The 14,350-nt window shown below is 36.0% G+C and overlaps 1 protein-coding gene across 1 annotated transcript in view; it reads left to right on the plus strand.

Annotated features, from left to right (window-relative positions):
- Positions 1-14,350, plus strand: part of atg7 (ATG7 autophagy related 7 homolog (S. cerevisiae)) — a 65,647-nt gene that overhangs the window by 34,761 nt on the left and 16,536 nt on the right. The gene's annotated exons all lie outside the window — the stretch shown is intronic.

Genomic DNA, 14,350 nt, shown 5'->3' on the forward strand with positions numbered 1-14,350 from the left:
CAGTAAAACCTTGAGATATAGAAGGCCTTTCATTTGACCAATTTGAATATTCTTACATATTCACTGATCTATTGAAAAATGTTGTTTCATATTAAAAATGAATTAAATTAAAGTATTAGGTAACCCAGGCGTACCTTATCCAGGATGACTAAGGCAGCTCTGTTAGAGATTCAGAGCTGTTCAGCCTTCTATGAATGTACAAGGAATACTCCAATGAGAGACAGACTCCGCAATATGAGCCAAATTATGAAAATATGATTGGAGTTTCTGTTCTGTTAAGGTTTGCGCAAAGAAAAATAGTAACCCATAATACGGTAATAAAGCAGAAATCCAATGAAGGTTCTCACATATTTTCAGAAAACGTTTTCAGAATAACAAATCTAAACTTTTTTTTTAAAACTCTTGGCTTCTGCAACCCACATCTGGCTTTCATTTGGCTCCTTTGGAACATTTTATGTTTTCTGACAACAGTTGGAGGTTGGTATACAGCTTCATCAAGATTCTCAAATGACAAATATGGCTACAGAGACCATTAGAAACTGTGGGAAAATCCCACGTCAGCACTTTGCTTGCAGTAGCAATAGTTTAAAATTCTAGGAATTGAAAAGATGGAAGGAAGAATTTGGTAGATGCTAGAGGAAACCTGTTTTTACAGTACCTTAATGAAAACATTATTTTCTGACAGCCTCCAAAATGCTTCTTTTGTGTTTTAATTAATGATTTATGTATTATTATATTGTTATTGTTATTTATTGTTGATATTTTTTAAGTCCTCTTTATTTTTGCATATGTGCACACCAGTGTATGTGTGTTGTTAAAACATAGACGTGGAACAAATTCTTTTTATATTATTTCACAATTACCTGTAGTTTATTTGAGGCCAGAACCTTTGAAAGATGGGATGTCTCTTTAATTTGTGTCTCTGACTTGATGCAATATCCACTGTTTACCAGATTTACCAAGGAATATCTGAGAAAACTATTCACGTATGGGTTTGCATATTGGGTTATCCACATAGATGATGTGACAAACTCTTCTGACAAATGCAGAAGACCAGAGGTTCTTAGTCCTGTCCCTGGAGTATCCCTGTGTCTTGTGATTTTCATCTTAATCAGTTATTGAATTGCTTATTGAACCAATTACTTGGTTTTCTGCACTGAGGACATTGTTTTACAAATGGTCTCCTTTATTTGTGTCCTTTCCAAGAAATATAGTGAGCAGAACTCTGAGTCAGCGTGGTTTCAAATTGTTGCTCCACTATATCTTTCTAAACAACTCTTACTGTTTGCTAATTGATGATTTGCAGACATAGGTGAGAATTTCACTGGAAACCCTTCATAGTAAGTGTTTTTATTGCGCATTGGTTACATTCATCCAAGTCTTTGAAACTATAAACTTAAAAATTGAAATGGTTTTGAAAATACAACCGATCAGATCAGTTTAAGAGTTCGATGAGTCAAACTTATGAATTTTAGCTTGAATAAAAACCAGGGGTATTCCAAAACAAGGAAAACACTTTCCTGGTATTTAATTCAGTTTGACTTACTGTAAATTATTGTTACTAATGGCCAAGGTTCCTGACGTAGCATTTCAGATGACTGTGAGGAAGTGATTGTCTGCCCAAGCAGCTTCTCTGTGATTGATGGCCACTTTGTAAAATTGAAATTGTAGAAATTAAAAATATATGCTTAGGAAATGTAAACCAATGCCAAAATCTGAAATCGAAATCTGAAAGTATAATTCATGAGGCAGATAAGGCTAAACTTAATTTTTTAAACAAAATGAAACAAAACTTTGCTATAGTTGTGAGGAAGAAATATTGCTTTCAACAATTTGGTACATACACACACAGACATACAAACCCATGAATATAAACAGGAGAAGTTTTCAAGTTTGTGCATCTTTTCTTTTGCATCACTGACCTCAGTGTCATATGATAACGCTTTTATGCCTAAGTACAGCCTAATTTTTGGGATGAGCTATTATTTTGGAATAACTCAAAGAAATAAGCAACATTTTCATACTGTTCCAATTAGTTTGTGACTGTGGCATGGAAGAGAGGAACACAGAAAGCAGGTTATTCACAAATACCAACCACATAGCTCATGAGCCATCAGTATGCTATGTTTGCTGATTCGCTGGTCTGATTGAGCGTTCCTGCAGAATGTGGACTGGTCACAGGATTCTCATAGGAAACCATATTTTATCCCACTCAAAAAGGAAGTCTGCTTCTAACCTACACAGTACTTCCTTGTTTGTAGGCTGTGTGGTCTTTTGGTCAGGATAAACACTGCAGGGTGACTCACCGAAATTCAGGGTTCAAATTTTTTTTGTGTGTGATTGCACTGAATGCGTTTTTCTATAGTTCTTGTTTACACTTCGGTTAAGAGTTCTTTCTCTTCTCATTTCATTTTTAAGATTGATGCCAGCTAGATCTCTCGTTTTCTGCTTGTTTAAGCCAGGTTATTTCTTTTTCACACCTATGTCACACCTCGATCGCTCTCCTTCCCTCAAAACATCACCCGCGTCAGAGGTCCAGGGAGAAGTGGATTTATCTCTTTCATCGGTTTGTAGTGCTACGAGCGAGCAGGAATCTCTGACACTCGACACAAAGAGGCTCTGTCTGTGTCAGAACCATCCTGGATTCATATCCGCCCACCACCAGCCCACCCTCTCCTGCCTTCGTCACACAAGGCACCACTTGTGTAGTCTTAGAATACATAATCATGTCTATTTTTCTTCTATCAGGCCTTCCTGTGTTCACTAACTTTTTCAGTCATTCAGATGGATGTGCACTATTGCCATAAATAGGTTCATGCTGAATAACTCTGGAAATAGTATGAGATACAATGCTGGTTTTCAACATGTGAGAAAGCATAATGAGCATGGCTTGTCACTTTGTCTATATATTTTTAGAAAAAATAAAGCTTACGGATGTTGAATATTGATTAGGTGTTTTTGACATCATGGCGATTGTTTGCGCATTAATAACTGACACCCTCAAGTGACTTTGTTGAATAAGAGCTAACTTACCCCGTGACTGAGAGAATCGACTGGGAGTCAATATGTCCCATGTAACATGAGAAGAGTGCTTTTATGTCATTCGCATGTTAGAGCAACACCAGGGCTGGGCTTGCTATCAGTGGAGCAAAGTCCCCTTTACTGAAAAATCAAGGTTTTGTGTACACCATTCTGATGGATGTCAGCAGGCATGTTGCAGACTAGTAGAACAACAGACCCATCGATGAGAAAGACCAGGTGTGAGGATCTAGGCAGGAGTGTAGTCTTGTTGCTACAGAGCATCACTTTAATGATTGATCAGTGTAGACGCATGCTTTATGGTTGCCATTAGATGTTTGATTCTTCACGACTCATTTGCTTTTTTGTGGTCTCATTCTGCATGACAGTTATAGGTGCACAACACATACTAATGTGTCATTTAACAAAGGCTTTGCTGTGAGATGATAATATGATAATTATTCAGGTGGGTAGCTGCGTCAGCATGCGTAGGCTCCGAAGGAACAAGTAATAGGTTTATTCCATGCTGAAAAAAAGATGCTCACACCTGAAGAAGGCTCCACGGCCGAAACGTTGTTTTCTTTCTTCTTTTTTTTCAGCATGGAATAAACCTATGACTTGTTCATATGATAATTATGCTGTGGATGCTCACTTTGCCTCTCATTGCACATTTGAGGAATGACCAGGGGTGTACTTGTCTGGCCTGAGATGAAATGAAATTGAAAGATTCCCACAAGACAGCCTTTGCAGTGTAGTTTAAAGCATACATTATGATGATGATATACAGCTTGTACTTCTTTCAAACAGTGGCCATATATGCTACTAGCCTGTAACTGCTGATCAATTGTGTTGATGACAAATTTCCTCATAATGAATGTATATTATGAATGTACCGGTGTCATGTGTGTTCAACACAATGTTGAAACACGCTGGCTACAAAAAAGGTTGTCATTTTCCTGATAAAAAACATTTTGAATTTGTTGGATAAAGCAATACTCAGTTCTGTTTTTGATACATTTAGAATGGCCAATTATTTTGTTATTGCAACAGCCAGTTGGGTGTTTTTCATTTCTCGGCTTGCAGCTATGAGCCCACTGACTGTGGGAAAATGGGAAAGTCTGTTGTGCCCATCTCATTGAGGGTATCCCTGACACAGGGAGTGACATGACCTTCTGTGCCACTCAGGAGGCCAAGACTTCTTAGTAATTATATATCTGTAGGACATGGACCACAATATAATCACAGATGTAGATTGAGCAGGTCTGAAGTTTTTAGTGCATACTGTACATATTTTGAGCTCTAATTTGCCACTATTACAAAGACTACGCATTAATAAAATTCTTTTTAGAGAAATTCAGTAGAAGGTCAATTTAGTCTGTACATACTAAGAGGGAGTAATACAGGGAACAATCCTTGCCCACAGACATATTATTAAAAAGTTTTCCTCCTTATGTTTACACAGTTCCATGCTCCTCTTGCTCATCTCCTAAGCCAATGTTTAGGGAGCCAAACAGCAGGATAAAGTTGGGCTATAAATATACTTCAAATGTTAATAACACCTCCATCACACAACTACACTAAAAACATCCAGCTGAGATTCTGGACAACCAGCAGTTCCTTCTCATTAGGGAGCAGATGAAGACCAAGGGAGAGAAAAAATTGTCTCAATTTTTCTCCAACCATGTTCCACTCCAATTTCTGCTGCTTGTAAAACAGAGTTTGTATCTGAGGCAGAGCTATCAGTGAAGTACATCAGGTTTTACGTGTGCCAACTCAGAGTGAGATAATCCATCAAGCTCAATACAAGAATCAACCCAAACAAAGTCTTTAAATAAGGGTTTTTGTGATTCATAAGCTCCAGAGGAGGAAAATTGCACAACATGCTCTCAAATGATATGTTGATAAAGCTGCTTTTGTAATCTGGGCTAGGGAATTTATAACGCATGTTTGGTATCTAATGAACAGTTGCAGGCTAAACGGGCCCCTGTAGATTATTGTGTTGTGTAAAAAACACTAGTCGGTTGCTACTAGCTCAAATTATAACCAGATGTTTTTGAGTTAAATAAAAAAGCATGCACTTTTTCTTCTAGGCAGGGGTGCAATATGCATCCTTCATATATTTGGCCTTGTGCATCTTACATGATAAAATGATGCAGTAAGTGGTTTAAAATATAAACGTTATAAAAATGATATAGTATATTGTGGAACATTCCCAACTGATTTTGAAACGTAAATCTTTTTTTCCCAGCATTCCAAGCTTTTTACTGTAGAGAAAGTGTAATTCCATCATTATGAGCAAATCATTGTCTTTTTGTCAAACTATTGTGATTTTGTGAGTAATGAGTAATACGGTGATTTTAAGGCACTAATTTAAGCTCTAGGAATCCCACTCGCCTTGAGTTCTGGCAACACGTGATGTGATGTCTAGGCATTGCTTGAAGGTCAGGCTCTGTGCCATTTTCAGAACGGCTCAAATAATCTTGTTGTGGCACTTTTAAGGTGGTGTTTTCTGTCCGGGCTGTGCTTATTTCAACCGCTCCTTATGTATTAATGGTCCGTCATAATTAGTCCTTTTTGTACATATTCTACAGTTCATATTTCTGGATTTTTTTTCTGTTGCTTACATATTCCTTAGACTGCATTCCCTAGCTCCTATTGGTTTAAATATTTACCAAGGAGATTTAACTATGAGTTATATTAGATACTGTAGGTGACTGTTAATTTTGTTAAACTAAAAATATGTTGTGGATCAAATTCCAAAACTCCTTTGAAATAAAAATAACTGCTTCCATTTCCAATATCCAAATGACTTCTTTGGTGGACTACAACGTTTAAATCCTTTCCAATGCTATTGTTGAAATCTCTTTTCATTTCGTTTCTCGGTTTTCGTTATTTTGTTCTAGACCAGAACAAGCCTTTGGAAATCATTATATTCACATTTTTATTTGCAAACAGTAAATACAAGAAGTCAGATGACAGCTATTAAAACAGATGACCTTTTTTTTTAAAAAAAAAAGATTGACTTAATGTCCCTTTCTTGCTTTTTTTTTCTTCTGCTATAAATACGGGGTATAGAATAATGCATTAGGCATGTGCAGTAATCCTATAGCTGTGAGCCAGTTATCCCTATAGGCCTTCTCTGGTTGCACCCTTTACATGTCATGGAGTCTGTTCAACCCTGTTATAGTAGCAAGTGTGATCTCTATACATGGCAGCAGTGCTTAGGCGCCATGGAAGATTTATGCATTCACCCGCTTAGTCTTATATATGCAGCGTATCGCCTTACAGGTGTGCGACTGTTAATTACTCTGCAAAGCTGAACTGGTGTACGTGTTTCTGGAGTGTTGGCTGAGAATGCCCACTGGCTTTCTTCCCTCCATTTCTTATTGTTGTACTGTGCTTTCCAATTTCAGCAGTGCCCAGAACACAACTAAAGCTGGAATTTGACCAGCAACCAGTACCTCAGCTTTGTGTTGTGACACAGTTACACTACTAACCAACTTTGGTAAGCAGGAAAGCACATATTAACTCAAATGAATTTCAGTCATTCCTAGTGATTTTCTTCTGATTGTTAAGTGAGTGGCTTATTTGACTGGGTGATGACAGGTTGGAAATATCAAGACATGTTCTTTGATTAATGGAGACCAGAGAGCAATCCCTTAGGAGCAATTTAGATTAGCCAATCAAATGCAACCTGTGTGTCTTTTAGTGGTGGGGGGGAAAAGTGGAGAAACAAGACGCCCATTGCTCTGGCCAGTTTGTACACTGTTAACAAAACACATTATCATGAGTAACTAGAGTTTCTACCAATAATTTAAACCTCATGAGGTTGAAAAGATTTTATTGTATCACATTTGTATCTAATGGGTGTTTGAAGTTACAAGGGACATCACTCTTTGTCCCTTAACCCAACAGATCAGTTACTTTCTGAACAGTAAAGACCATGCTGGCATGATCTCAAGATGAGTGCATTTGTTTAGCTGCTTCAGCACATCGATTAATCATTACGTCTGTGACATTTTTATTTTTGTTTATTTTTTCAAAGCACCCTGTATGGTTCCCCATGGAATGTCTTTGTGTTTGTATTTTGCTCTTTTATGAAAGAATGTGTTGATAAAACATCACTTCTTTCACATTCACTTCACCATTTTTTACTACAAGAAATATCGGTGTGATGTTCACAGTCGTAAAGATATCTGCTCATAGTTTGGAACAATACCAACACATTAATTTGTCCTGTCCTGTTGCTTTGGTATCATTGCAGTGTTTGTGAAACTTTCCAGTATCTTCAGGTCTTTGCCAGGGTGTTATGTTAAACCTCATACTAAGAAAATCCTTCCCTTTTGAGGTTGTTATAGACACTCATTTGCCAGTCTGTCGTAGCTCTTGTTGTCTCTGAGAGACTATTTTTAGATGATCAGGCAGCATTTCCAGCCTGAAAACACAATTCTACAACAGTACAATTAGTATGATATCACAGAATCACTATATTGATATCTCAGTAAGTGCTACACTAAATTACATGGATAGGTTCCAGGTTTAAGAAAATTTTAAATCTTTCTCTGAATTTTTCCTCCGTAATTGTTACTGCATATTGTGCTATATTGAGAAAATAAAGATTGTATTCCAATGTTAATGAGTTTTAGAAAGCATTTGAGATAGGGTTAGGACTAGTCTAGGAATGGGGTAATTTTTCTACTGTACATTTTACTTTAAAAAGTGAATCCATAATGTGACCCGACTGATATTTTGCATTACAATAATTTTTTCGGATTATGCATCTTGCACTTTTCAGGATTTTGGGTGTGCATACGTTTCATTTGGCAATGAAGTGCTAAATAAATCCAATTTAGATAAATATTCTGATTTCAAGTTTCATAGAAAGCATTATAAAGCATTTAAAAATATAAAGTATTTAGAAATATAAATGCGTTTAAAGTATTGTAAACATGCAAGTTAAGACTGTAATGTGAGTTGTTTAAAATGTAACCTATATTTTGTTTGAATCTGTATTTGTATTTTTGAGGTACATTCTTAGAAATTAGTGTTCTTTCATTAAGGAAACACATGGCTGAGTCCTAATTAATGTTTGCTGACATGCTTTGCTGATTAATGGTATTAGTCCTGTTTCTATTTATTTTATAGTCTCAACTTATTTTAGCTTGAGTTATTATTGAAAATACCCAGCCACCTAAAGGAGACAGGTCATAATATTTACTTAAGCAAAGTCTGTATACTGTATGATGGCATTAGTATCTGTCCTGTGGTTTAAGATCTGCTGTCTGAATTAGGACTCTTTTTGTTGATCCAAAATACAGATTAGGTTTACCAAAGCTGTGCTCAAGCTTTCAAGTGTAGTGCCTTAAATCTTTGGCTGATCTCCAGTTTTCTTCATTAAAGTTTTTTTCTTTTCCTTTTATTAGTGTTTTTCATAAAGTCTGACCTTTAAAAGACTGTTTGGCACAGCTCGCTCTTGATTACAGTTGTGATCACAAAATAAACTGGCAGTTACCTTCTGAAACGAATAAGAGATGTAATTAAAAAAAACTAGTTTCTACAAGCCAAATGTTTAAAAGGACAATGATTTTGAATAGTTTTACACCCTTCGGGTTAAAAAAGCACTCTCAATAATAGCACCTGTTCAATTGTACATCCCATTTTCCACACCAGAGATGACATTTTTAATTTATTATAGTCCAGCTTTGATGTGTTTTTAAAAAGACATTTTAGAATACATGGTGTTTGTTCAAGCCTTTATTCCATTATTATTAACAGCACCTTATTCGTGGAAAAATAAATAACTTTTATTAAAAAAAAAACAACATAACTGCATACTATAATCATTCTCAAGACTCAGCTGAAAGTAAGCCATTCACTTTTAAATAAAATTTCAAACTGCATTTTGCTACGTAAAGTATTAATAATCCAAATCCTTTAGTATTCTTTACTTACTGGATTTTGGTGCATGGATATATTATTTGTGGTTAACCGCTGATGGACCAGAAATAAAAATGACTACCAGATTTATGTAGATGTAGTGCAATGACTGCCTGAAAACTGCTTTTCTATACTGTCTCTTCATTCACTCTAATCATTCAGACTAAAGCCAAATTCTTTGAGTTGTTTTTGTTTTCCATAGGTTTTCAATTTGTTGCGGTTATTTACCCCAGCACATACCCCACACTAAACAATGTCAGAAGACATAGTATTGCTTTCTAGGCTTTACATTCTAGTCTTCTGGGTGCTTTGGTTTGACCTTGAAATGCTGTTGAAATGAAAAGTGTTCATTTTCTTTGTAAAAAGACTGGAGAAAGACATGATGGATAAAAGCAGCCACCTGTAAGATCTGTGGTGTTTGGGGCAAAAGTGGGCTGAAACAGAAGTCCCGCCAGCGATGCATATTTTTAAACGTGGGCTTCCACAGCTGTTACAGTTCAAAGACCAGATCTCATAAATCTAGAGCTGTGAATTGGTGCTCCACAGGCTCCACCCCATGATGTGTTTTTGTGTTCTTATACTGTACATTCAAGTTGCGAAAAAGAAAACAACACTGAGATCTAATGGATTTAATCAAATATAAGATAAGATAAGACTTTATTGATCCCCAAGGGAAATTGATGTCTATTATACGTAGACATCAAATAAAATCACAAAAAATCTGAAAGAATACAGGCATAAGAATATAACGAAGTTCGCGGTTACAAAGTTAGCAGGTCAATTTCACTTATGATCTCTGAGCATTAACATAATCCTGTCAGCGTTGACGCACAAACCTGATCAGCCTCTGGATAGTCAATTCTACCAATTTTCCTGTGCAGCTGCACCCAGCTGGCAGAGAGCGTCCAGTCACGGAAGAGCTGATTTCCTGGGTTCTCGGGACTAATGGGCCAATTACTGTAGCAGAAATCTCATTCTTCAGGCAACGTCTTTCACAGACAGGCTGCCTTCAGTCATGTCAGTAGCAATCAACCCATCTTCATTATTCGAATGCAGCATGGTTGTATCTTTTCCTGTTCTTGCCTTAATGGAAATTGCGTCCTTTTGACAGGCTGTTTAAATAGATTCTTCAAAACGAATTTCGACAATTTTAACTGAAGATGAAATACAAAACACTGAGAAACTGACATGTTATGAAATCGTGATTTGGGGTCAGTATTTTATCCTAAGGAACCATTAACATTAAAAAAATCACAAAACTATGGTCTGTCTTAGCCACAATATTTTGCATCAAATCAAATAAAACTGTATAATAAAACTGTAAGACCTAGTGTATAATCTGCTAAATGCTCGTTGGCTTACTTTCCCCATCGAAATCTATCAAAGTTTGTCATTCTGTGTTGTTTTATTTTGCCTTTAAATTGCATTCTTGAGTCTTTATTCTTCTTCTGAAAGGTGTTTATTTAGCAGTGCTGTTTTTTCCACTTCTTTCCAAGGGATGACTTGCACTTAAATCATAATAGGATCAACATCCATTTAAAAAAAAGGTTATGACCAACCATGATTTGCAAAAATAAAAAGGTTATTTCACAGTAGAGACATAAACACACAAAGGCATCGATAAGGTAAATTAAAAAGCAGGATCTTTGTGTAAATAGATTTCTTGAGAAGTTGATTATGTAAATATGCATTAGTCTATAGGAATGGAATTGAGGAATACTCTGTATTAGTGTGTGTACACTGCGAATATCACCAATAGTATAGAAATTCTACCTGTATGTGATATTATATTTTTAAGAATTCTGTAACTTTTTATTGTCTCTTTTTTTTGTTGTATCAGCTAATAGGAAATGGTCAGTTGCTTTTTTGGAAAATATATGCGTTGTGAGTATGTGCTTATGTATCTGTACATATCTTTGTATAGATGTGCAATATATATTTTAAAATATTTCCTAGCACTTTAACAGCTTTAGTGTTCATTTACCCTAAGCCTGACATTACACATTTGCAAGCTCTGTTTTAACTCGCGAAGGAATGTGGTGACTTTTTGCTATAAATGTGCTACCTATACTTTTTGAATGTTTTAGTATTTACCAAAGGCCTTTTGAGTTCCTCCTCATCCTTATGCATTCTCACTCACATCTGGTTTGAGTTAGCTCTGGGTTATAAGGCCGACCACATTTTTTGTCCCAGTTGCCAGCTGGGGTTTGCACATTTGACAACAATGCACAATTTCCTTGCTGTCACACACTTCAGAAGTGGAGGCTTCTTTTGCACTGTAATTTTTTTGTATTTTCAGCTAGAAATGCTCAAGTAGTTATTTTGTTTTAATGTACCTATGTTTTGCATTGTAAATGATAACAGAGAATCCATGCAGATTATAAATCCAAATGAATGAAGCTATGTTTTGGTCAAAGCATATATTTCCATAGCTGGCAGAATATTTCTGGCAAAAGTCAGAAAAATACTGGAATATAAAAGCAGTGCAATCATTCATGATGTGTATATATATCTTTTAAAACTACAAAATGTATAGGTACTGTACCTTTTTGTGATTGATGATTTGTCCTCTAACGGTACTTAATATCCCCCTTTTGTATGTGACTTCTCGTTTGGTCTTGAAATAAGCCCCAAAATACTGATTATTCTGTTCTGAAAGCCTCGCTGTTGTTTGTCTTTAAAAGCACACAAGACACAGCCTGTACCTTTCTGCTTTCATTTGACATTAACTTGAAAAGACAACTGGTACGTTATGTTATAATTATAGCGGGTGTAAAATCTAAACATTTAATTACTAATTTCTGAAAGTATAGTTGTATAGAACTTGTATACAGTATGTTTTGGATTTGCTTTGAAATTCTTAACTTTATTGGTAGTTATGTCTTTGTAACTTCTTAAAAAGAGAAATTTCTGTATGTGAGATCTGTTTTATGTACTGCTGAGCCGCTGATGTTGTGAACAGTAGAGAAGTAGGGTGGTAGGCATCTGTTTTAGGAATAAGTATACTTATATGTCAATAGTTTTCAGAGATGTCTGACCTGCTCTCTACAAAATAGCAGACTGAGAAAGAATTTGTACACAGTGGTACCCATTGCTATTATAGTATATTTGCACTTCGCCCTACTATTTTGAAGAAGGTCTCTTGTTATCCTGAAAGGTGAAACCTAATGTTTTTTTGTTCATTATTTACTGAATATTATGAATGTTCTTTGACTGCAGACAGAGTGTGTACATTAGGGGTAACATTTATATGTTGTAGGAGTTACAAGCTTGTTCTCTGTAAACTGTTATAACCAATTTAAAGGACTCAGAAGTATTTGCTTTGGTATATAGGAAAGGAAATATGTCACAATGTCACAGCATTCACTTGCCTGGAGCAAAAAAAGTCAGACAGCTTCTCTGTACGGAGGAGCAGCAAACCACAGCTGTAGCTTGCTTGATCACCACACCCATGTCAGAACGGATTTGTTTTTGTAACTACGATTCCTCTGAATCCCTACAAAAATAAAAGATTGTTCCTATCTTTGTTTTCTGATTAATTGCATTCACATTTGTTCCTTTCTTATTCTTTTACTTGGTGTCTCTCTGCTGCAGTGTTTCAAACAGAATACGTTTGTAGAAATCTTTGGTTGTATGTGCTGAAAGTAAATGGCGTTGAGTCACACTCCTGAGGGAATGTGCATTAGAATTGTTTTTGAGAAAAGCAAGCAGTTCAAGATTAGCTACATAGGGGTGGAAGATGATGGAGAGCTTGGATATGCTAGTAAGTCAGAGGCCTCAGATAAGGGGAAAGAGCTTAATCTCCTCAAATTCATCTGTTGTTTTTTTCTAGAATAGATTTCTTTTAGACTTGGTAACAGATTAATCACTTTCACCTGGAAATGTAACAATCCAGGCTTTATTGTTAGATTTATTTCTATAAACTCTGTAGTTTTATTTGTCTATGTTCACGGCTCAGGCTTTGTAACTAAATATTGCTGTAAACACCATGATAATGGTTGAGATGAATAATCAAGTCTGGAAAAGCACACATTTCCAGTTACCACATCCGACTAAGGCAGCTATAACTGTTTATAGGATTGCATTTCTCTTCTAGCTTGTGCCACCTTCAGGAGAAATAAAGTGAACATACCTATGAAAAAAAACTATATATATAGAGATATAAACTATATATATTTTCCTGATTCCCTCTGTGAACGGTGATTCCTCTAATGTGATTTAGACTGAGAACCAGGAAAGTACATAGGATCAACAGAGCACGCAGGCTGCTCAACCAATACCACAGCTGTCCAGTACTTTTCTGAGCTCAGCATTGGGGACTGTTTCAGCAGACACTAAATTAGTGCTCTTTCCCATGGAAATGTCCTATAGATATAACACTTTCAAAATGTAATTCCCCACGGTTTATATCCAGGAAGCAGTGGCATCCATTGGATTTACAAAATACAACAGAAGGATGTTATTTTTTATAACCATTTGCTGTGGTGTGCAAAATTATGTCATGCCACTTCTGCTTTTTTTCCCTACTGTTGCTGTTATTATTGTAATTACTGTTGTTTCTTAATAAAATAACACTTTAAAAACACCTTTGACATGATGACACACAGAAGCGTTCTAACTGCTGATTAAAAGTTGTAATGCGTGTGCACCTTCCAGTATCGGCTCTCACATTGAAAGGATATGGTTTTTTTTGGGGGGGGTCTTTTTTAATACTTTACATAGCAGTCCTAGCCTGAATGAAGCTTAGACCATTTAGGGGTTTAAGAATGTTCTAATCAGAGCAGGGGAAATTGTGTCTGGAGAGGCTTTTTTTTTAGTTGTCCACTAGAAATTGCATCCAGTATTCTTCCTTCAGTTCATCAGTGCTTATATCCCCTGCATGAAATTGCTTTTCTCAGCTTAATTCTAAGGCAACAAACAAGATGTTCAGATTGTGCTGCTGTTAATACACTCCTGCGGACACTGGAAATCGTGGGAATCAGGTGGAATGATGACATCATGGGGCACAAGGCTTTTAGGTGTTTCTTTTCTTTGGTTTAAGGCATAAATGAATCTGTCATTCTAGCTGACATAATAAAAAATGAAACACCTTCTTCAGAAATAATAATTAGCAATTACAGTAAATGACTGTATATATAAAAACAAAACAAAGAGTCATGATTGTAAATTCTTCCTGTGTCCAATCTAGAAGATCTCTATTGTGTTATTAATTTCTAGTCTTCTATTTGGAACATACATAAGCGTGTAGGTTTTTGTAAAGCCCATAATATAAGTTTAAGTTTTTATTTCTTTGTTCAGAAGTAGTCAGAAAAGGAGATTGCCAGTTGATGTCATTTTAATTGAAGCACTATAACCTTTAAAGCATCACTCAAGCAGTGTTTCGAATCAAAACAGA

This window comes from Atractosteus spatula, chromosome 5 (genome assembly GCF_055471065.1).
Source record: "Atractosteus spatula isolate fAtrSpa1 chromosome 5, fAtrSpa1.hap1, whole genome shotgun sequence".
Classification (NCBI taxonomy): Eukaryota; Metazoa; Chordata; class Actinopteri; order Semionotiformes; family Lepisosteidae; genus Atractosteus; species Atractosteus spatula.